The sequence below is a fragment of the Drosophila tropicalis genome, unplaced genomic scaffold (assembly GCF_018151085.1).
Source record: "Drosophila tropicalis isolate 14030-0801.00 unplaced genomic scaffold, ASM1815108v1 contig_694, whole genome shotgun sequence".
Lineage (NCBI taxonomy): Eukaryota > Metazoa > Arthropoda > Insecta > Diptera > Drosophilidae > Drosophila > Drosophila tropicalis.
The window spans coordinates 354,331-377,798 of record NW_027173176.1 but is presented as its reverse complement, the minus strand read 5'-3'; the positions used below and the strand labels follow the sequence as shown (position 1 = coordinate 377,798).

General features: G+C 38.8%; 1 protein-coding gene and 1 long non-coding RNA gene across 4 annotated transcripts in view; one reads left to right on the top strand and one right to left on the bottom strand.

Moving 5' to 3' along the window:
• Window positions 1–23,468, bottom strand: part of bru3 (bruno 3) — a 394,704-nt gene that overhangs the window by 131,960 nt on the left and 239,276 nt on the right.
• Window positions 1–23,468, top strand: part of LOC137578745 (uncharacterized) — a 317,816-nt gene that overhangs the window by 118,743 nt on the left and 175,605 nt on the right. The window contains exon 4 of one of the 3 annotated variants that reach the window (XR_011032763.1): window positions 1,235–1,558. The exons of the other annotated variants lie outside the window; for them this stretch is intronic. This is a non-coding gene — a long non-coding RNA (uncharacterized lncRNA). Of the gene's footprint in view, window positions 1–1,234; window positions 1,559–23,468 lie in introns of those variants that run through there. 3 annotated transcript variants of the gene reach the window in all.

Below are 23,468 nucleotides of genomic sequence, written 5' to 3'. Positions count from 1 at the left end.
GGAGTAGATAGGTAGGTAAAAAGCAAAACAAACTAACGAGCTAGCAAGCAAAACAAAAGCATGTAGCATACTCTTAGGGGTTTCCCTCGATTTAGGAGCAACAGCAGCGAGGGGCACACTGGTGGTGGTAGTAGTAACAACAACCTGCCATAACTGCAGCTTAATCAAAAGTTTTCCACTGAGCCAGCTTGAGGGCAGCAACCACAACTTGCCACTATATCATACCACTCAGCCACATCCACATCCACATCTACATTCTCATCCTTAACCTCAACCACATCCACATCCTTTTTGATACTAATCAGTGTGCTGCTGCTGCTGTTATTTCTTCTTCATCTTCGCATGCTTTCGCCTCCATCTTCCCCTCCTATACTATATCTCATGGTTGGAGCATGCTTTTTATGTTTGTCTGGCCAAGCGGGCATGTTCAATGGAATATATATACTACTATATCGTATAGGTATGTCTATCTATCTATATACACTATCTGTTGTGTATTCTTTCACTTTTTTTTGTCTTTCTTTCATTTTTATGTATCTTTGATATATGAAATATGGCAGCTGTATATAATGGTCTATGGCTCGACTCTTGTGGCTATTTCTATAACTTAGCTTTCTTCTATCATCTTTTATTTCATTTGCTCTCTCGCTTACTCTATTTCGCTGTCGTTGTTGCTTTTTGTTTTGTATTGTGGGCGTGTAGTTTGCAATTAGCAAGTGGCAATTAAAGTTTGGTCTTGAACCTCAGACAGAAGGCAGGTTTATTGGTCCATATATTAAGTGCGGGAGGGGGAAGCCAAGACAATACAATGTTGGTTGGGCTATAGGCAAAAGGCGAACCTAAGGACTAAGGAGGCCAAGTCAAACGAATGGGGCGTGGAAGTAATAAAAATAGTAAAAATGCTTTTTCCAACTTTCTTCAATGGTTAATCTTTTCTTTTCCATTTCACACCACTTTCGAAAGAATCTTTCAAGTAAAAATTAAATGGAATTTTCCTAAGGGCCTCTTTATCAGCAAACATAAATTATTTTCCATTTTAAAGCTGAGATCAGAAAAAGTTTATTAAACGTTACGTGAATTGTGCATTAATGGGGTTCTCATAAACTTTATAAGCACGCCATTTTTTTCGGCACACATTTTTTTAAGCCAACTCACAAATGATTCAAAAATATGATACGACAACCTATTCGACTGAATGACTGACTATCTTCTCCTTTTCATGCTCTTACCCTAGAGTTTAGCTGCTGCTGCGGCTGCTGCCGCTGTCCGTCAGGCTTGGAACCCACCCGAAACCCCATTTACAGCAAAATATGCAAATAAATTACTAATAACCTCAGAATGTAACCCTTACACGGAGGAATAACAACAACAACAACGACAACAAGAAGTAGAGAAGAAGCAGCAGCAGCAGCAACAATAACAGCGGGCAACAAAAATAACTAGCGGCGAGGTATTTTCTGATTCATAATTCAAATTTTACGCCGCAATAAACAAAAATGCCTAAAATTATGCAACATGCCGCCCATGAACATTCGCTGAGTAAGTCATAAATTATGTAAATTTAATTTTACGCCCCAACCCCAAACCTTCATGCACACACAAACACACACATCTATACACCTATATATTCTATATACTTGATATTCTATATATGAATATGTACATGTGTATGGGCGTGGCTCAGTCAACTCAACCACAAAATTGTAAAACGCGAAAGCAGAAGAAAAACCAAAAAAAAAAAAAAAGGAAAAAACATACTCCACACCGAAAAAAAAAATATACATTGTTATTATGTAAATAATTAATGGCATGTAATTATCTAAATTTTAGACAATTAGAAAAAATTAACACACATACACACACATAAATACATAGAAAACTCCTATCCTGGCGAAGAGCCAGTTCCTCCTCTACAGGGCAAGGAAACCAAAAAGATATTTATGACATTTTGATTATATGAACGTAGAATGAGACAAAAAAATTAAAAAAAAAATGACAATTAGCCAAGTTAAGCCGATGTGTCAATACTCTTTCAAAAGAAAAAAATTCCATTGGTTTAATCGTTACTTTCGTTTCAGTTGTTTCCCTTTTGAAAATTGCAAACTTCTACCTAAGTGAAATATACCTTTGAACCAATGAACATTAACAGAAAAAAAGCAACAACAACTAATATATGGAATAGCCGAAAGCCGTGTTCTTATTTTTGGGTGTTTCCGTTACACATTTAACGCCATTTTAACGCATGCTAATGACCCAAAATAATACAACAAACAACAACACGAAATAAACAAGAAATATAAGAACAGACCAGAACCAGAAGGGCAAACAGTGAAAATGAAATAAAGAACTAGGTGTAGCCTTTTAAAAGGTTTGCCATTAATTAGGCAAAGGTTTTTTTTCCGCTCTCTCTCTCTCGCTCTCTGTCTGTCTTTGTGTCGCCTTCTGTTTAAGGAATGCTATGCCAGACAAAACATTAGTTTTGGTTATTTATTACCTAAACGAAAGAAGCAAAAGCTAATCAATAGTTTTCTAGGCAACAAAAACCTATGGAAAATTAGTAATTAACCATGGGCAAGAGACCACACAACACGAAGACTCTAACTCCAATTCTAACTTGGACTCTGACATTGAGTGCGGTGTGTGTTGGGTTAGGATCAACTAGATGGGCGATGGCTGGTTTGGTTTGGTTTGGTTCGGTTTAAGGGCTAAATGAAGGCAAAATGAGGAAAATATTATTGATTTCATTTTTGGGGTATTAAGTGTCTGTCCATGTGCGTGTAAGCACACATTGCTGTGTGCGTGTGTATGTGGCTTTAAAATAAACGTTTGGAAAATTGGTTAAGTAAAATATATATTATGTGTCTGGGGTGTGTTTAATTTAAATTTCAAAGCAAAAGCATTAAGTGTTTTACACAGGTCAACATAATAGCGACATATGTATTTGCTATACACAGTCTATAGTTTATTAAATTAAATATTACTAAAGGCAACAAAAAAGAGTTTGCTTTACTTTTACTTTTGTTTTTCTAATTAACCAAGTTTAAGTTACTTTTCCAAGCAAATCAAATGTATTTCAAGGCTCATTTTGATTTTTGTGCCATTTCTCTTGGCGTTGTTGTTTCTTTTACTTTGTGTCAGGGCGATGACCCATTTGATTGCTTCTGGTTTGCTTGCCTATTTCAGGAGAGAAGACAAAATGCAACCCACTGCTTAAAAATCCAACACAAACAACATGAGCGCAGGAAAGAAAGAAAAAAAAACGAACCACTCAAAAGCTTATGTAACATACAAAAATGTTTGTAGCATAAATTACATAGGAGAGTAAATGGGAAATGGAAGAAATGAGGAGAAATGTGCAGAAGAAGAAGAAGTAGAAGTAGAAATAGAAGGAAGCTGAGCCTGAACTCTCAACGCACTCAACTGTGAAAATGTCTGTTAAGGGCAACAAACACGCACACACTCCAGTCAATACATATATATATATATATGTGTGTGTGTGTGTGTGAGTGTGTGTGTGCGTGTGTGTGTGGGGCTACCTATAGCCTGTCAACAGGATGACAGTTTATATAAAGTATATAGCTCAGGATCTGGCCAACTGTCAATTGAGTTGGCATGTTGGCAGGCCTCTTGACTTTATACCCATTCCACCCGTTCATAACGAAATTCAATCCTGTCGTCCCTTAGAACCCGCCACTGTCCACAGGCAACATCTAATATAGAATTCCTCATAAGCATGATAAGCATAAATATCATAGCCACACATACACACACACTTATATACATATATATATATATATATGTGTATATGTATATATAACCATATTGTAGATATGGAAAAGGAAAATTTGATTGAAATATTTGCCTAGTCAGAGGGACATTTATACGAGAGAGTGAGGAATTTTTCGGCTTTAGGATTTTTCTAATGCCTGGCACGTATTTTAATTGATTCGTGCCACTGTAAAAGGCAGCAGCTCATTACATTTGAAGGCAAAAAACGTAAAAGAAAAAAGTAAATCAGAGAATGGCAAATGCAAACCAAAATGAATACAAACACCGAAAAGATACTTTGTGTGTGTGTGTGTGTGTGTGTGTATTTGCTCGATGGCCGTCGCTTGGGTTTGATGTTTGTTGTCTGTTGCCTGATTCCTGATACTCTCTCGATGGCTGATGCATGATGCTTGATGATGCTGCTCCATTTATTATTAACTTGAAATGATTTCGGCCAAGTCCGCCTCGCCATGAGGTGACGACGCGACGATTGAATGCACGACTGCATCAATGGCAAGTCCTACACGTACAGATACAACAAAATATATATATAGTGTATCTCTATATCTATAGCAGCTGTATCTGTATCTGTATCTGTAGCTTTGTGTACACGTGTGAGTTCAATTGGAAAATCGTGTGCGGCATACGGCAATGTGTTTTCTTTTTTTACCCCTCCGCCGCACGCCCCTCAGCAGCCCTCTTTCTCGCTCTACTACTGGTAAACAGCAATCGCCGTGTATGCATGTGTGTGTGTGTGTGCGTGTTTTTCACCCGCCTCTCTGTGCTCTGTGTATACTTTAAAATGTATCCAACAGATAGACTTGATATACTTGCGTGTTTCTGTAAAAGTTGTTTATATGTGCAGCAGTTGCAAATGATGAAATGATGAGGAATCCAATCCATATTCAATATTAAATAAAGCGTTAAAAAAAAAGATTTAAAAAATAAATAAATAAAAATGAAACCATATTGTATAATCAACTGTTAAGGCAAACCACAGCCGCAGAAGAAAAAGAGATTTTCTCATATTAAATAGTTTTTAAATTTTTTATTGCGATTCAAATAAAACTGTTGCCTACTTTTTGGGATTGTTAATTGCATTTTAGTTGTACTCTGCTCTGAACTATCAGAGTAACAATGCGAAAAGGCCAATTTAAGTTGTCAATTTGCAAGTCTTTGGGCCACTTTAAATTCAATTTTTGCTAGAGGCGGGGAGAAAAAGGGAGGAAAGCGGACCTAAAGGAAATTTTCTGTGTCCGCGTGTGTATGAGTGTGCTGAGCATTCAGAGAAGACAACAAAAATAAACCGCTTAACATGGCTTTGAGCAGTGCAAATAGCACAAACGCATCTAACGCATGCAAATGACAACATGAGAGAAACGCCCACACACACACACACACTCACTGTGTATTTGTGTGAGTATAAGTGAAGTATATCTTTGTAATCTCAAATGCTCAAGGCGTGCAAATATTCAATTTTAAATATGCAAAAAATAAAAAAAATGTATATATATACATATAACACACATACACACACACACATAGAGAAAGAGATGGAGAGAACAATGAGTACCAGCTGCCCGTCTTCTCGCTTTCTGTCTCGCTCTATATATCCCTCTCATTCGCTTGGCTCAACTAAATGTCATAAACACAATGTCATGACAACTTTTGAAATTTGAATTTCAAAGCAAAAATGTTTTCCCTTTCTCTTTCTATCTCTCTCGGTGTCTCTCGCTCTGCTTTGCACACTTGCAGCATCTCTTCTTTCTCTGTTTCTCTGATTTTATTCATTTGCTCAGTCATTCATTGCCATTTTGTTTTATATATTTGCCCATATATGAAAAGCAAAGTTTCCCAGCACACACACACATACAACATACATGCACGCGCTAACGCACACGCACACACATCTTTGATCTGGAAACTGTCAATAAGTAAGAAAAGCGACCCGAAAATTGTATTAATTTAGATTTCATTTAGTTGCCATTTCTTTTCTTCGTTTCTTTTTTTTCATCTTGGCCTCCCCCTCTGCCCACTGTTTTGCTCTTCTTTCCCTTTCTTCCCATGCCTCATCATCCTTATCACTCTTGTTTGCCTCTTGCTCGCTCGGTTTTGGGTCAATGTTCTTGCCATTTTTGGGCAAATTTTATGATCAAAAGGGCTACAATTTTATGACTGTCTGTCTCTTGTCTCAATTTTTATGTACATGTGAATGTGTTCGTGCGTGTATGTGTGTCTGAGTCTTTATAGATTTGCCTAAAACTTAAAGATGCTCATAAAATCTAGTTTAAGTTCAACTTATCTACGCCTATTAAATGTTTTCATTATCAGGGTTGATTTCCCTTAGCCCCTCTGTCCACCGCCCCCCACCAAATCTTTCTATCTGGTCTTATAAGAGCCACTCAAGGGGGTGGTGGGAGTGTATAGGTGGCTGTAGGGTGAGTTTTTCCTCACGGGGTTGGAGTTTAATTCTATTCATGTTTTTTTTCTCTTTTTTCTTTCGTTGCCTTGTTATTATTTTAATAAGCAATTTGTTGTTGTTGCTGCTGTTGCTGCTGCTTCTCAAAAATAGAACAACAATAGCAACAGAAAATGCTGACACGTGTCACGTGTGACAAAAGTAAACAAAAAGTCGCGTTATTTCTAATTTGGTAAAATGAGGGAAATGGAAAATTTATGTATATATAATTGGTTAGCGCCTCAATGTACACAAGACACACACACACACAACACACACACATCTTGGGCCAGTGGGAATATCCAGATGACAATTTTCCGATTTATATCAAAAAGAGAAAGATAACCTATCAAGATTTTGGTTGCCACATAATTAATGGCAAACATAATCAATTCCAGGTGATCGTTCACATTGTAATCTATAGTTTAGAATAGAATGAATCTAATTGTATAGAAACCTTTATATATTACATTAATATTTACAGCTTGGTTGGGTTTCCGTTTGGGCTTATTTTCAATTCAATTGAAGTTGCTGTGTCGCCTCATGAACAGTCAATTTGCTTAAGTATTCTCCATATCTCAACATGAACTTTATCAAAAAGTCTCTCTTGCTAAGATACTCCTGATACCCCCCACTCGAAAGACACACGCACTTGAGCTCTTTGGAGAAAAAGAAAAAGTTTATTAAATACAAATTTATAACACGCAGTCATTCACACACACAAGCACACAGGCACACGCACACATGTGACCTCAACCTTTGCTCTGCTCTGACGACTCTTTCTGCAAACAAAACACAGAAGAGAAATCAAGTTTCGCCTCGGCTAATGAAAAGCTCACAAAAACCAGGCCAAAAAGGGTTGGCCTGCCTCTCAAAGAAGAACACGTTGTTGTTGTTATTATTTTTATTTTGCAAACATTTCGTCACATTCAGCTGAAAGTGAGGGAAAGAGAGAGAGAGAAAGAGCTTGGAAGGAGTTTTAATTTAAGCCCACTTAACACCTCATAAAAAAAGAGGCTACATTCTCACTGCCTAACTGACTGACTGACTGACAGGCGGCCAGAAATATTTCTCGTATTTATTTCCCCTTCTTCTTCACTGTGTTATATAAAATATATAGCTACAATTTTATATATACATATACATATATATATATATGTACATATTTTAATTTTTTACATTTAACAACTTCCATGCAATTAGGTCGAAAAAAGGGGTTACAAAACCACCCCCCACCACCACCCCAAAAACCTCTACTGTCTTTCAGTCACTTCATCTCTTCTGTTCTCTACCTCTATATCTCACTCTTGTCTGTGTCCGTGTTTGGTTGCCTCTTGCTTGATTGCTACTTTTGGCAAATTAAACTCGAAAGTTGTAAAATTTCCCTTGTCATTGGCAAGGACACGTGCGTGTCAGTCACTCACTCAAACACACTCTCAACCCTTGTTGAATAAAGCAACTGGAACAAAAATATATACATATGTATGTAAAAAAAAAAAAACATCAAATTGCGAGAGCGAGGGCCTGAAGAATTCATAACTAAATTAAAATGTTGAAATGTTAAGTGGTTTTTATCAGTTAAAAAAGGGTTGCAAGAGTTAAAGAAACTTGAATATTTTCTCACATTTTTCTCAATGTAAAAACTACCAACATTTATTGATTATTGCTATTATTGACTATGTAGTCAATTATTGATTCTAAAGAAGTAACTGCTAAATTTTCTTATTTTCCACTTTGACTCTACTTCCATAATATCAGAGAGCATTACTTGATATATAGCTTCCTAATCTCATAGACCATGTAAATAATTTCCGAAATATTTTTTGCATCCTTTAGATTTCTATATTCATTTATATATACATAGATATTTGAATGCATAAATTTGGCATAAAAATTTCCTAAAAGCTTCTGCCTCCCATTTAGCCACTTGACAGTTGGACTTGTTCTCCTCACTCTGCTTGTCGTTTCCGTTTTTGGCAGCTTAGCTACTCCCTGGAGTCCACCAAGGAGACACACACCGCTCCCTTCCCAAAAAGAATATATATCAAACATCCCATAAATAGTGGATGGGTAGAAGGGTAGACGGTAGGCTACAGGGCGACACAGACATTTGCAGAATCTTCTCGCCTGCAATTTATAAATTGCGCGAACAACGCCAAAAAAAGCAAAAAACACAAAAAAAAAAAACACCAAAAAACAAAAGGCATTTTCGCTATTGTTCATCTTTGTTTGCTTATATTTTATGCAATATGCCGGCACACCGCGTTTTATTAAGCAAATTACGAATCTCGGCACAAGTCCTACTTATGACCTTGGCAAAAAAAAAAAAAAAAAAAGAGGAGAAACGAGAGCAAAGAATGAAAATGGAATGGAGACCAAGGCTCAGCCTCCTGCCATCTCTTAAGCAATTTAGCAAACAGACTCAAGAGTCGACTCGACGCACATTTTCATATATAAATTATTAATTTTCCCAAAAGGGAAACAGAACAGAACGAGGCAAAAGCAAAGAAAAGTAGCAGCACCAGCTAAAGGAGGAAAAAAAAACCTACAACAACGAAATACAGAAGAGAGCAAAAAAAAAAAAAACCACACAAAATGCATTTTGTGCTCCATTAAATAATAAAAGCAAAACGTGGCAAAGCCTTAGCAGATATATCCTTAGAGTGGGTCTCTTTCCCTCTCCCTCCCAGTCAGTCAGTCAGTCAGTGAGTCAGTCAGTCGAGTCGAGTGTGTGTACACAATAAAAATCTCACACGAAGCGCATAAAAATAAAGCAAAAGATATACTCTCTCACACATATTCACCGCACACACCACACACACACACACAGATACACACACCGAAACAAAGTGGCAGCGAGAATCTCCATTGCTCCTTTGCTCTTATCTAATGTGAAAGTCAAAGCCCCCATTGTGATTTTTAAGTTGGCAACCTTTATGTGTGCATGAAGTGTATTTGAAAGAGAGAGAGAGAGAGAGCAAGCGAGACAGGCAGAGTGAGTGCATAAATAAGTAAACAAATGCCTGTCGCTTAAGATTACATGGCAAATAAGCTGAAGCACACAGGACAACATTTGAATGTGGCCAACCAAACAGAGAGAAAGAGGCTCGAGGCTTGAGGCTCTGTGGCTCAAAGTCAGGAGGCCTGTTGGCTGGTGGTATAAACCTCACTCACTTACTTACTTATTCATAGCCAGGCACTGGCATAAAAATCAGCATAAACAGCAATTGTTATGGGCTGTGAATGAGAAGAAGCAGCCTCACCACTGTTGACTGCAAAAAGTGATACTCAAGTTGGTAATTTTAGCTGATAATGCAATATACACCAAATTAATGGCCAACAAAACTGACACAAATGTCATTCAAAATCTGATTTCAATTGGCCCGAGAGGGAGTCCAATAGAGAGACAAAGAGAGCAACTTAGCACTTCTTAAACTGAAGTCATGATTAGGAACAAGACAAAAAAAAAAGGGCTATCAAGATTTCAAATCAAAGTTATCAAGACTTGGCTAGAGTAAATTTCTTTTCAAAAAGGTAAGCCATAGCCATAGATAAGGGCTAACAAGAAAGAAGAAGAGCTAGATAACTAAATTTTAGCCAAAAGTCAAAGTCATTCGAAGCAAATATGCATACTCTGTTTGTAAGCTATTTTCGTTATCGATCAGTAATTATTTGGTATTTCAATTGTTTGCCCTTTTATTTGGGAATGAAAAGTAATTCTATCCTTGCGAATTAATCCTTTATAGCAAATATGGTATTGATCAGAGATCAGAGTGTTTTGCAGGGATATAGAACTTGTCAGAGAGAGGAAATTACCATTTTAATAATATGTTAATGAATATTTTGTTTGAATTTTTGTTTTTGCTCTTTCTTTCTCTCTCTCTTTCTCTAACTGTCTTGTATAATAAGAAATTTGAGGTGAATAGAAGATTTTTAGCTTCCGCTAGCTAACATTTGTTGAACTATGGACTTTTAGTTTATTTTTGCGCATTATTGATATCTCGGGGTTAAACCTTTTTTTTGTTTCTGATGGTTTCTGCATATTCCTGTTGAACACAACATGCCTTAATTTTTGTCTGTTCACTGACCCGCTTATACACACACACACACATAGTCATGTGTATGACCATTTAATGAATATTTACATTTTATGCACACACACCCTTGACTACCACCATCGACAGCGACGGCGACGGCGACGACGACGACGACGATCCAACCCCTGCCCCTCAACACCCACACAATCCGCACCACCCACCCACTACTGACACACACACACCCATACACCCATATATATCCACTGACAATTTGGCAGTCACCGCAATCATAAAAATTTTCCTGAAAACGAAATGGGGGGAAACAAAAAAAGCGAGGCCCGTCAGTCAGTCGCCTCTGCGCCTCATTTAAATGCAAATTTTGACGAGCGGTTTTAACATTCTCTGTTTCGCCTTCTTCTACTTCAGCCGCTGCGCTGCGCTGCGTTGCGTTGCTGCTGCTTTGTGGTGAATGAAAACATTAAAATTAAAAAACAAAAAAAAAAAAAAAGTGTTTTTTAGGCAGAAGCAGGAACAGCAGCAGCAGCACACACAGAGTCACAGGGTGGGGCTCGTGAGAATAATTCAAGGTGATAGCTTAATTGAAATATGCTTTTAGGCGCTTTGCCTCTCCACTGTGTCTTTCACTTTGTTGTGTGTGTATGTGTGTGTCTCACTGGCTGCATATTTTATAGCACTGCGGTCGACCACAGACCCAAAAAAGGAAGAAAACTGCCGCTGCTTAATGTTATGCAAAGTGTTTGAGCCTGCGGCATGCGTAAATACAGTCAAGAGGCAAAAAACAAAAAAAAAAAAGACGAGACAAAGGGGACAGAATGAAAGGCGCTTTTGGGGGAGGCGGGGAGCTCTGATGAGTAGGAGGCGGCGTCATCATCTTTAATTGCTAGCCATTTCAATTCTCATTTCAACTTCAATTGACTTTTGCCGGATGTTGGAGTGAACAAATTGAGAAATTGTGTCTGACGATGGAATGAGACGAGCAACGACCAGAACAGGCAGTAAGCGACAGCGACGTTTTTCAACGACGTTTTTCCTTATTCAGTTTTTTTTTTGTTTTTGTTTTTGGTGGATTAAGAGCAGAGACACGTAAAGGTGAAATGAAAGGTGACTTTGTATGCGTGTGTATTATGGCAAAGGCTCTTAATCCTCTGCATACTTTTAGGCATGCCGAGAAAGCAAAAGAAAAGAACCAACCAAAAATTACAATTAAAAATCGGTTAAAAAAGAGGAAAACAAGCAAAATGCACACACATACACACACACAGGCACACGAAACATGACAAGCAAGAAGTCCATGAGAGAAGAGAACCCAGAGCAGCATAAAATGTGCTGAGCCTGTAGGAAGGCTATGCAAAAATGTAGCCACACACACAAAAACACATACAGGCGTACATACATCTCTGGCTCCTCACATATAGTCATCGTTCATCCTCTCTGGTCTCTCTCTCGCTCTTTCGAGCCAAAAATTTTTGGCATAAATGCCATAAACAGTTTATTTAGCAACGGAAAATTAACTGCAAAATGTTGCTGCCACCTCTGCCCCTTTCGCTCTGTCTCACTCTTTCGTCGTAACCCTGCAGAGCGGAAAAAAAACTGCCAGACTGATGCTGATGCTGATGATGCTACCAAGGCATCGCATATATAGTATGATATGGTATGTTAGCCCCCTCCACCAACTCTACATCCATCTCGTTTACCTCTCTTAACAAAAATTTCTCAAACTCAACTCGACGCTTTATGACGTTTTACTTCATGTGCAGCTTCATAATTAAGTGACTCCTTAGGGGGAGGCAAAGGCCACAAACTAGTTGGCTAAAGAGACAGAATGGTGAGGGGAGGTAAGGCACTGGGGAGCTTTTTAGTTTTGGTAGCCACGTGAGTAGCATCATCGCTTTTGGGTTTGGCTCCCGGCCTGACTGGCTGACTACTACTGGGCTGCATGGCTTACACATAAAAACAAAAACCCCAAACGAGGTCAACTGAGGGCACTAAAATGCACTTTCTTTTTGTATCTCTTTTTTTTTTTTTTGGGCAATTGCTGTTAGGTGGAAAATTTAGTAGCCGGGATGCGGATATAATCCTGAAAGGGAAGTGGGGTATGCAGAGGGTTTGGAGTTAACAACATTTAAAGACGCACATAAAAAAAGTGTTAGCAGGTCGTTTTGTTGTACTTACTAATTTGATGGCTGGTGGTATTAATGGATGATGGCAACTTACCTGAAAATAGATATAGAAAATGTTAAGTGCTTTTCGAAATTAGAAAAAAAAAAAAAACGTAGAGCAGTAAGGCAAGCAATGGTAAATTGGATACCCCGCTAATTAAGTGTCATTTGAGTTTTTTAAGGGTGGGCTGTTGGTCTCCCTTCCCCTAGAGGTAATATGAGATCTTATCAAAATGGATGGAAAGAAAATTACAATTATATATCCCCAACCCACCAATCACCCATTGCCCACTCGCCCACTTTCATCAACTTGGTTCGAGGAAAAATATAATTAAACTAAATATCTTAAGATAATAAATTGGTAGCTAATGCTTTATGATTGACATGATCTGATAATACACAACAATCACAAATGGAACGCAATGTTAAGAAATGGATTCAATTAGCACAAATCGAATCGATATGTATACATAGTCCCCCTTTGAGAGCTCCCACCGCCCCACACATCCTTTCTTGGCTCATAGCATATGTGTGTTTGCTGGTGTTATGGCTTTAAAAATTGATTACACAAGGAAACGAGGGAAAACGCTTTAAGCCGAAAAAAAGGAAACGACCAACAACGATGAAAACTTTTGCTAAGAGCGCCAGAAGAGGAAGAACAAGAAGCACCAAAGCGGCAAAAAAAAAAAAATTGTCATAAAAATTCTATTTTCGTATAAAATTTCGAAAGTAATCTAATAAATATTGATTTTCATTCGTCATCGAGGACGTTGACGACGACGACGTCGACGTTGAGGACGTCGATGGCGATGGCGATGGCGACAACAACATCATCATCAGCAGCAACAGCCAGAAAAGGGTGGTGACCGTAAGAGCAGAAGCAGGAGCAGGAGGTGGGTGTGTGTAACCCTACACGTGCATATACACAGAACAGGACCAGAACAGGACAGGACTCGACACGACAGGACACACCAATATACACACACACACACATACATACACAACGGCAGGGGCATAGTCAATAGTCGTTATTTGATATAGTCCAGAGAACCAGATGAAACGTGCCTGGGCGGCTGACCAAGGGCCTGACCACACGTAAAGGGACCAACTGATGACGGACCAACAGACAGACGGAATGACCCAACCGACCACCTCATCGTCATCATCAACATCGTCGTCGTCGTTGTCGTTGTCGTCCTCGTCGGCGTTGTAGTCGCTGTCGCTATCGTCGTCCTCGACCTCCACAAACGCTGGAAGGGATGAAATCATGCGCGCAACTCGTTTTTATTTTTCGTTTTCGTATCGTTTCTCGTCTCAACCCACCCAAGGGGACGTGGCAACAGTTCATTCAATCATTCAAATGTCCTTTGAACTATAAAAATACATGACACTAATAAAGAAAACGAACAAATGACACGACACCCGAAAAAGCAGCAACAACCAACCAAGCAACAGCGAAAGAAACACACACACAGAAACAGAATGCCATTTAGAGCAATTTATAAGCATACTTCAAGGCGCGCGCGCACTCATTTGACATTTACGAGTGAGATCCTTTTCCATCCACCCACAAATTCACCTATATTCCTATCATGAAAACCCATCATAAATTCTCAAAGCTATTTATTGCATTTTTATGTAAAGTTTCCTTTATGAGAAAATCGAAATTCTCTTGGCCTAAAACCAAAATGACCATACAATAGCAAAAAAAAAAAAAAAGAAGAATAATAATAATAATTGTTGTTGTTGGACAGCGCGAGCGGATGAAAAAGAATGCTTGGCAAAGCAATTAAAGGTAGTCCAAATAAAAAGAAAAAGAGAACATTGTATTCATTCGGGCAAGCGAGCTTACACCTTGGTTAGAATTTCGCGTATTTTGTTGGCTTTTGCCTTTATGATTTATATCAAACGACAACAACAACAACTAAGAACAACAACACACAAGAGCTAACCACGCGTCTGCACCACATTTTTATGGCCATATGCTGCCTCTCTTTCGCTCTCTCTATCTCTCTTACCCCAAAACAGTAACAATCGGTGAGAAAAAACCACGAATACAAAACACAAATCAAAAAAAAAATAGAAGAAAAAAAAAAAGGAAGCTGAAAACAAACGCCTAAAAGGCCACAACAGTAAACTACATGAAGGCTTTTGCTACTCTACTACTTTCAACTCTCTACTCTACTCTACACACACTCTCTCTCTCTCTCTTTCCATCTCGTTCGCTACTTCGCCCCATGTAATCTCTGTTGACCATAAAGATTTATAGACTATTGTGTGTCGACATTGTCGTCGCCGTCGCCGTTGCCGTTGTCGTTGTCGTTGTCGTTGCGGCAGCCGCAGCAATGAAAAGGAAACTTTTTGCAACTTAGCGCCAAACTTTATGCAATAATTTATATATATTGGGCGAGAGGCTATATAAAAATGAGAGGCAGAAACGAACTGGAAAAAAAAAGAACCAAAACAAGAAAATAAAGAAGGAAACGCAATGCCGACGACCTATACAAAAGGCAATACACATAATGACATAAACAGCAACAACAACAACCACAGCCGGCGTGAATGTTACGCATGTAACAACAACCAGCCAGCTGGGTAGAAAGGTATTTGCCTCGATTCTCCCATTGGTTGTAAGTATTGTTTTTTTCTCTTTGCAAGAAAGGTAAAGCAGACGTAGTGTGACCAAAATGTTTTGCGTAGGATAAAACGCCTTTTGGGATTTCGACATCGATTAAAGCTGAAAGTTCAAAAAGATTTATCCCAAATAAAAAAAGGATCAGAACATGGTCAAAACTTTTAAAAGAACTGCAGCTTATCTGAATATTAGAATTGTTCTTTGATAACTCTTTCGCTCAAATGTCGAAATTTGAGACAGATGTGATCTCAGTTGCGGTTTGTAGGCATATATTAAGCTTGTCAATTCAACCGATTTCACTCCAAGAACGAGATCATACAATAACACTGACAACAAAGTTCTAATACACCGCCCATTCTCTTTAGCAAATAACAACAAAGAGATGACGATGATGGCGAAGGGGGAGAAAAAAACATAAATAAATAACCATTGCATACCATGCGGCGTTGGCGCGATAAAAAATTAAAAACTTGCTCCTTCGAAATACCGTTTATGTAAAAGGATGAGATGGCAGGGATTGATGTGGGGTAAAGAGGTGGAGTGCGTTTGTTGTTGCACGCGAGAGCGCGCCAAGTGTAAAAAGAAAAACTTTTCAATGAGTTTTTCCTGTCGACGACGGCGGCGGCTGCGGCGGCGTCGGTTATGAGCCTCCAACGTGCTCCCTCCTTTTCGCAACAGTCAGGACACCCAGGCGGTTTATTGTTGTTTGCGTTTTAAATAGACTCAAGTGTTGTTGTTGTTGCTGTTGCTGTTGCTGTTTCTGTTTCTGCCGGTTGCAGGCATTGTCTGAAGTGCGTTTTCGGTTTGCTACTTTCGCTCCTCATTGTTCCCGCTGTTGTTGTTGTTGATTTCTTTTTTTTTTTTCTCGCCCACCCACCCAAACGTTCTGGAGATGCTGTTGTCCTCCGGACTTGAAAATCAATCGATAGTTAATGGAAAATCGTTATTAATGAAAAGTTTACTTCCCCTTTCCCAACCTCACACACACACATAGCATAGTCCCTTCACCCCGCGGCAATTGAGCGCTCATTGAGCCATGGCAAAATGCTTGATAAAGTGCAGAGAGCAATAAAAAAAAATAAGGAAAAATTGAGAAAACCAAGAGCCAAGAGAGACAGACAGAGAGTGAGCGGGGAAGGCAAGAAGAGAATGTAAAGAGAACGCCACATTTAAGTAGCAAAGTTTTTTTTTTTGTAATTTCATTTGAGTGTGAAAAGTTGCACGCACATGAACCAAAACAAAAAAAAGTAGCAAAAGAAGCAACAGCAGGCAGGCAACCAGAAGAAAGAAGAGTCTCTGAAAAAAGAAACGTATTCTTTCGTTTTTTTTCTTGTTGCATATTTTCCAGCGCATAAATATTTTATGCATGCCAACGACAACAACAACAATGACGAGGACGACAACAAAAGCAGTCAAAACATACAATGGCCAAAACCGAGAGAAGAACTTTTACTGTCTGTTTGCACCTACAACAAAGTTTCGGGGGAGACCAATTTATAATATCTTTGCCATTGTCAACAGTGCTGCAAATATTTCTGATTGACACACACACACACACACACACACAACCACACGACACAAAAGGGCAAAAGGAGTTCCTCATCTTTAGTTCAATAAATTGTGGGGCGACAAAAGTTTAATGGCAGTTTAAGTAGTTTGACAGCCAAACGAAATAACGACAAAAAAAAAACCTGTAAAAGAGCCTGCAAATCGCTGATGCATCTTTTGGCTGAACGATTTTGTACTAAACTTGCAGTTCTACATTATAAGGGCCATTAAAGGCATAAAATGTATGCATGTATAGAGGTGGGCTTTTATTTTTAGTTTTTTGAAATCGAAAATCTTTATAGTGGGCTCACGCAGGCTTATTTTTATTTTTATGATTTTTCTTTACTTTATTCCACGATAAAGAAAAATGGCAACGACTTGTAGATACCTTGGAAAATGATCTTTAACTTTTCAAGATCATTCTGAATCAATTTCATACTGAGACTCTTTCTGGAAAAAGGGCGATCGTCGTTATTGCATAAGATAAATCAGGGCACCGGGTAATTAGCAACTTTAACTTTATTCTTAAGCTAAATTAAGGGGTGAAAAAAACTGTCAGCAAGCATGAAGAGAATCGAAATTTTAGAAGAGAAGAGCAGTAGAAGATTTAGCTATATGCTTGCAGGGTATAGAAAACGCTTTACGTTGCATACTTTCAGGCGGGGGCTGATTTATTGCAACAACAAAGTTTATCATGCATATTTTATGCGTGTAAATGTTGCCGTCATAAAATGCTCTTTAAGACACACACATGGCTCCCCGGTTTGGTGAACCTTAACCTCAACCTCAACTTGAGGACGCTTACGCATGTGCGTGTACATGAGTGTGTGTGTGTTACTCTGTGTGGTCATGAAGGAGGAAATCGTTTTTTATGCGTACGAGTTGTAATGGCGGCCAATAAAGCAACCATTCAATGCCAGCAAATTGGCATTTTATTAGCGAAAAAGAAGGCAAAAAAAAAAAAGACAAGCAAAAAAAAATAAATAAACCCTCGAAGCTTTCTCTAATTTGAGCTGAGACCCCCCCTCCGTCGCCCCCTCACACTGGGCGCCATTTTGTATGTGAGAGCGCGGGATGTCATAATAAAAATGAGTGTTGAAAACTTTTAACAAACGACAAAATACAGCAAAAGCAGTCGCAGCAGAGTCACCTCGATCGATACCAAAAAAAGGGGGAGAAAAAAAAAAAAAAAAAGGATGCTGAGGCTACGTTTTGAGGTCGTCGTCGTCATCGTCATTCGTTCCCGTTGTCCTCGTCGTCGTCGACGACATCATCTCGCATCTAAGGCATAACTCAAAGTTTACTCAAGTTACTTGCGCCAACGACAAGACAGAAAACTTTGTACTTTACATCATTAAAAAGTTTTTTTTTTCCTTTCTATCTCTCTCTTTCCCTCTTTCGTTTTGGGTTTTTTCTTTTCTTTTTCTTTTGCCGCTGTCCCGGTTTCTTTTACACTGCTTTTAGAGACAACTTTTCTGTCTATAGACTGGGTTAAGCACTGACTCTGACTCTGACTTGGGAATCTGACTCTGCAGCAGCTTAGCAATTGACAGTTGGCCATCAATCCGTGAGAGAATGGAAGGACACCACACCAGCAACAACAAAAAAAAAAAAAGAAGATGAAGTAGTGAAAAAGTGCGCCAAGAGAATTGCTTAATTTGTGCGTTTTGTGGCAATTAGAAAGTGGAAGAGAAAGAACAAAGTGAGAGATTGTGAGATAAGGGCAGAGATGCAGAGAGAAACCCAGAAAGAGTTAAAGCTAGAGCAAGTTAAATAGAATTCCAGCGGTAGTTTAAACTGATCAAGCATTTGAGCTGAGAATCCCAGCTTATCATAACTGCCAATTACCAGAATTCACCTCTCTCTCTCTCGTTCTAGTTGTGTGTGTGTGTGTGTCTCGTCTATGCATTCCTTATTCATTGTGCTGCATTGTGTGTAAGCTGCTTCCCTTTGCCACTGTTGCCGGCTGTGCCTTAATTTAACGCTACACGCACAGGCGGCATCCCCTGCCCCCACCATCCTCACACTAGTCAACGCCACGCTCTTACTAAATCGTCACTAATACACCGCCTTGTGTGCAACGTTGCGTGTCTTGCCACATAATTCACAGACAGACAGACAGCGTGAGAAAGAGAGTGCGAGAGACTGCTGAGAGAAATAGACTATTCTTTCTAACAAAATTGCAACGAAAAAAAGAAAAACCATAAACGGAATGTTAATAATTGCCATCCAACGCAACAACACTTTAACACTCCCAAGTGCCCATGTGTGTGAGTGTTTGTGTGTGTGTGTGTGTGTGTGTGTGTGGCCAGTTTTATGCAAATCTTTTGCATTTGAGGAGTGACAATGGACACAACGAACAGCCGTTAGTCAGCTCCTCCTACTCGTCGTCATCATTGCTCGTCGTGGCATGCAGTCGGCTTTTTAGTTTTTCATTTCTTTTTATGCCTCTTTTCTTTTGTTTTTTTGTTCATACACATATATATTTATATATATAAACGAACATACATATATATATATATGTGCATTTCCTTTTAGTGTGCAAGTTTGTGCAACTATTTTCCATGCGCATGGGCACAAAAAGGCAACCACCAGCCATTCCCTACTGCATTGCCGCCGTCGTCGCCGCCGCCACCAACCTCATCCCCGTCACTTTGCCACGCCGCACACAATCAGCCACCAGACCATCTCTCAGCCTGGCTAACAGACAACCAACCAGAGCGTAGAAGGCGTCAAGCAAACTGGAGCATTGCAAACTATTTATTTGTGCTAGTTGTGTTAACTCTTTTGGGGGATGTGGTGCATATGATGGGAGGGAATGAGAATCGAGAAATTTGAATGGACTTGGATGATTATGAAGGCGTTTAGAGGGAGTTGAAGAAGAAGAAAAACTATTCTATTATGCAGCATTCGTTTATTACAGGATTTTCACGCTCAGCGCCTAAAAGTATGCAATAGTTGCATTTAGCTTATGTTGTTTATCTTCACCCAAAAAAAAAAAGAAAAGAAAATTAATTTTGTTGTTGGCCTGCTTTTCTCTCTAATAACTCTTGAAGAGGAAAATTGCATTTCATTTGCATTTTTAGATCAAATAAAACACACAAAAAAAAAAAAACATCAGAAGAATAAGTTGTTTATGATTTGCTGAAATGTTAATAGAGAGTTTTGGAGTGAGTTTGAAGTTCGAAGAAATGTTATTAAATAATCTGTTTAGGCAATGGATAGTTTAATTGCAGAAATAACTGATCTTTTGTGGCCTGTTAAACACTAATAAGTGACAAGCTATTTTTTATTCCATCACAAGATTTTACTTATTAGCTTAGCTTTATTTCCTTTAATTTCTATGAAGTATTTCAGCGAGCTCTCTCTATGTCTCTCTGGCTAATCTGAAAGTCTTGCCTAAACTACTATCAACTATTTGTTCCACTGTTGGTTGTATATGCATTCTACACTGGGATTTGTTCATTCACTTGATCTGCGTCTCTCTCTCTCTCTCGAAGGGTCTTTTTGCACTATGCTAGTGCTGTTTCCGTCTGCTGCTCCTTCTGTCTGATGATATAAATGATGCATATGCATCTCAATCTACATCTACATCTGTGTGCATAAGATACATGCCATCATGTATTTTTTATATCCCTTACGAACATCGTCTTTATGCTTTGACAAAATGTATGGCATTTGCATATCCCTCCGACCCTGCCGCTTGCTTTGTCCAAAAACCATCAGCAATCCTCAACAAATCTTCTCGCTTCCCTCCACCACCCGTTTAGTTTACCGTGCTATGTTGTCCAAACCCCTTCCACTAGATTTTTTCCTCTGAAAAATGCAGGCAAAAGCCAACGAACTGTAACTGGACGTCGTTTTCATCAATATCAATGGGCGAGAGTTTAGTTTCTTTTCATTCTTTTCTTTCCTTGTTTTGTTTTGTTTTGTTTCCTTACCCTACGCCCCTTCCTAAACCTCTGCCCCTTGCTCCTCATCATATTTGGGCCTGGACCACGAACTGAGAGTTGAGAGTTGCAACATATGCGAACGTTCTCCAGGCAGCATCAACGGCAGCACCAACAGTAGCATATGTTGCACCATACGAGATGGAGAAAGATTGGGGAGGCGAACTACTACTGGCCAGGGCCCGGCAGTGTGGGGAGAGAGAGTGTGGGAGGGGAGAGCGCATCTAGTGTGGACAGCAGCGCTTTTGCAATACAACGCATCATTTTTATTGTTTGTCGGCTGCTTCAGCAACAGCAGCAGAAACAACAACAACAACTGACGTCTATTGAAAATAGAAAGCAAAATGCTGAAAGGCAGCATCCAACAAATATGTATGTACATACATATATATTTTCAGGGTTGGAGAAGGGTCTCGCGAAGGAAGGGAATCCGTTTCGTGCTTTTGTATTTTTGCACCCAAAAATAGAAAAATGCAACAAAACATTGCAACTAAAATGCGCATTGAAGTGGCAGCAGCGACGACGGCGGTGGCAGCATCGTCTAATGTAGCTGAAGTTGTTGCAACTACATTGCCAGAGACTCTGAATAGTCTCTCTCTACCATATCCCCGTCCAGATCCCCGTCCTAACCCAACATAGTTGCAGTAGGGGTAAGAGAAGGTTTTGCATTTCTGAGTTATTTTGTTCCAAAGTTTTTGGTTACATTTTGTACGACTATTGCCCGCCCCAACCATCTATTCTTTTCTCTTTTTTTTTTTTTGTTGATAACAATAAGATATGCACTTTGAAGAAATTTTATAACATAAAATGAACTTGGCATATGCAATTTTTGCATATGGAAAATATGTTGCAAGTGTCGTGTTAAGACGAGGGGAAAAGGAGTCATTGGGAGGGAAAAAAGTCAAAAGTTTGAGAAATATTCGAGTTGATTAGGTTAGGATTTATTTGAAAAGCTGGAAATTTGAGAATATATTGAGTGAAATGCAAAGTGAGTGGGACAGAGACAAAAGAATGTCATTTGCAAGTAAAAAAAGGCAACGATCAACGACAAGATATGGATACTTATCTTGGATTTATTACGGTCTAGGTCTATAAGTTGATGATTGTTTATGCCCAGTTAAAATCTTTAGTTTGCAATAAAGATTATGACTATCTCAAGTGTCTCTCTTTCTCTCTCTTATTGCTAAACATTTCTTTAACTTAAGCCTTTGACAAACATGTTAATATTCTCTCTCCAATTAAAGATATCATATGCAGCTAACAAAACTTGTTAGCCATATGTATGTATGTGAAATAGCTATGCCTAATATCATAACTTAAATTAAGTGTATATCTAAGTGCATTAATATCGGCAACGTGTTCCGCATGCTTTGCACGTGTCCGCTTTAATTTGTAGAGGGGTAACAAACTCTCTGTCCCCTACACGGGGGCGACACACTTCCCGCTAACGACACTATCAACAAGAGCAACCAACTTATTGTACACTTCACTACCTAATAAGTCTCAATTAAATGTACATAAAGCATAACACCTTGTAACATTTGCATGTTTCAGAAACAACGGCAACAGCAACGGCAACAAAAAAAGAAACAAGTTACTGAAAAACTTTCAGCACGCAAACCTTTAAAGAGCCATATAGAAGGACTCCGAATGAAACTAGAAAACTAGGTAACAATAGGAAGGAATTGAGGGGCGGAGAGCTGAGGAGATGAGGGAAAATATTGGCGCCAGACATAAAACACCTGCGCAACTCACACTTTTATGCTGTCATTTTGTCATTACTTCAGTTCTGACATTGTCAATGACATTGGGGCGTCTTGTTGTCTCCCACTACCAGCTCCCCTCCTATTGTCTTTCTGTGTGTTTCTGCATTTCAATTAAATGTTTGTTCGGTTTGACTTGCAAACCCTCTGAATTTTGTGTGGAAATTTGTGGAATTGTATATTGGTAGAACAACTGGGGAACCGGGAACAGGGGACGGGGAATAGCATTGCATGCGTGCGTTTCAAGTGCTTTTCTGGCCTGCTTCCTGTCGTAAATAAAAATGAAATGAAATTCGCCTGTGCCAACCCTCAACCTGCTCACCAACAACAACTCCCCAAACTCCTAATATAATACACCTCTGTGGCTGCTCTCAACCACCTTAATGAATACGACATTATTTTTTATGAGCTGTCAAACACTATTTTCCATACACACACACACACACACCATACAATACCAAAAATTGTTCCTCAAGGGCCGTTACAAGTTTCCTTTTGCCATTTTTATTTATCACCCGGCAAAGGAGAGAATATGAAAGAGAGAGAGCACAGAAGTGTGTGCGTAATATATTTAGGTGTGTGTATGTGTGCGTATTGTTATTATTTATATTATTTTTGATAAATGTTTTTGGGAAATTTGTATTTTATTGGTTGTTTATCGACAATTAGCGGTTTGTTTGTTCAGTTTTTGTGCCTTTGCATAATGTAAACATTTTCGTTACTTCTATGGCTCCTTAAATTCCGTTCTTTTTTTTTGTGTTGTGTTGGTGCTGTTGTTGTTGTTGTTGTTGTTGATTTATTGGGCAAAAAGAAAAACAATAAATATAGATAAGTATCGGACTAATATCGAAGAGTATAAACGGAAATTGGAAATGTGCGTGAAGGAAGGAAGGATGTTTCAAGGAAAGCAAAGGGGGGAAAAGAAAGCTAATCAAAAGTCACCACAACAACAATGTGGACAGTAAGCTGTCAGCCTGTCATCTATGTATCTATATACATACTACATATGTATGTATTAACGATAAAAGTTAGTCATACTTTTTTCTCTTTTTCATCGACATGCAATCAAAAAGGGATACCCCTACAATGAAAATGAGCATAAACATATGCTAACAATTACATGAAGCCC